Source organism: Macadamia integrifolia, chromosome 7 (assembly GCF_013358625.1).
Source record: "Macadamia integrifolia cultivar HAES 741 chromosome 7, SCU_Mint_v3, whole genome shotgun sequence".
NCBI classification, from domain to species: domain Eukaryota; kingdom Viridiplantae; phylum Streptophyta; class Magnoliopsida; order Proteales; family Proteaceae; genus Macadamia; species Macadamia integrifolia.
Genome location: NC_056563.1, coordinates 34,540,601 through 34,542,459, shown reverse-complemented (window position 1 = coordinate 34,542,459; position 1,859 = coordinate 34,540,601). Strand labels below are relative to the sequence as shown.

Here is a 1,859-nt window from a genome sequence, read left to right as displayed (position 1 = left end):
CCCCCCCCCCCAACACCCCCAAAAAAAAGCCCTGAATGTATTGCAGGCTGTGATCATTCCTTCTGAGCTATGCTATTTTTTCCCATTCCCTTTAAGATACCATTTTATCAGATGATTCTCAACAAAGTGCCAGACCAAATTGCTACAGCCATTTATAAGGCATTAAGCCTAGGCAATGGCAATATTTGACCTGAACTCAACCACTCAAAATCCGTCTTTCCGACATGTTCTACTGATCAGAAAAAACAAGTCAATATGCAGCTAAGGTCAGGTTCTGGGTTAAAACTTAACAACCCAAACCAGAACTAGTCAAGTATAATGTCCACCAGCAAGCCTATCTAGCTTTCCCAGTTTGGGTTGGTATCTTAATATTTAAATTCAATTAATGAACCCATTGCAGCCTCTAGTGAGAGACAAACAAACCAGATCGGGGTAAACATCCGTCAACCAGGGCCCAACCAGTTTAAGCATCACAGCTATTCCATATATCTCAAAACTTTTACTGAACAGGGCAGAGTAAGTTGTTTGCATTTGGCAACCCATCTTAACCCTAATTTACTAAAATTAGGGAGGGCACTGAGTGAGCCAAACCAGGGCCACCCTTAGATGCAGATTCGTGGTTGAACCGGCTTGACCAATCTGGACATCTAGACCAAGATGAACCAGGCCCCGACATTGTTCTTGTTCAAAAGTAGCAACCTTTCCGTTGCACCAAGGTCCACCCTCTGTTCTGGTTCAGTAAGATATCTAGGATATTAGTTCATTTATTATGAATTTATTTCCTTTATCTTGTTGGGTGACTTTATTATAGTTCAATTTGTAACATCATCTTGTTGGATTACTTTATTAGAGTCATTATTACTCCCATTACAGCATAACTATGGAGCGTTTCCTTAGTTGAGTTAAATTGATTTTCTTAGTTCCTTTAGTTGAGTTAGTTTCAGTTTTAGGTCTTTAGTTTCTTATTTATATGTATATAACTCAACTGAGGATTCTCAAAATTGAAGAATGTATTGAGTTTGTTTTAGTTGAAGCCTGCATGGCCTAGGGCAGCTTGGTCTCTCTCCCCCTGATACAGTACCAATTTCCCTTCCTCCTTCATTCTCTCCCCTTCTCTTCCTTTCCACTTATTCTTCTTTATTTCCTGCTATCACTCTTTGCTGGCTTCTGTTATTTTGAGTGGTGGTTGCAAACAACAGAATCGAGTTGTTCCCATTTTTTTCGTTCTCCCTCCTGTTCTGGGCGCAAGATCATCATCCTAGGGTGATTCAAACCCTAAATCAATGGCCCCAATGCCTCCTCTGTGAATTTGATTGCTGCAATCAAAACTCACTTCTGTTGTTCCGCCAGCGACAATTTTCAGAGAAGTCCTCTGTTAATCGAACCATTGTTTGGATGTGTGCTTACCTGATTCTAAGATGATCCTTGGTAGAGAATCAAAACTCATCTCGTTAGGATCTCCCGAAAGAGAGGTAGTGTTTTCCGCCACTCTATTTAGGATGAGAGGTTGAAGATAACCTCATGGTTGCCTTTAACCCTCATTGTTTTTCTTTCCATTATACCCCCTCTCCTTCTCTCTTTTATATGCTTTAATTGATATCATTCCAATTTACTCCTAGTTAACCATTCTAAATCCCCCAGTGCTCTTTGTCTTTTTTCTATCAAGTTACCCCTCTCATATTTAGTTAATTACAGCCCTGCCCTCCCCCTTGCTATGTTTGATATATTTACAGTTGTGCCATTACCTTCATACTATTGGCTATTGTGCACTTGGGTGCAAACCCAAACAGGGTTTTTGAGCTCCGGACCGCATCCCCCCTATGGTTAGGCCAATACCAACAGAATTGAGAATACAAATG

The 1,859-nt window shown here is 40.6% G+C and overlaps 1 protein-coding gene across 2 annotated transcripts in view; it reads right to left on the bottom strand.

The window, feature by feature from the left end:
• LOC122084097 (apoptosis inhibitor 5-like protein API5) overlaps positions 1–1,859 on the bottom strand; it is a 44,939-nt gene that overhangs the window by 38,466 nt on the left and 4,614 nt on the right. The window lies entirely within an intron of this gene.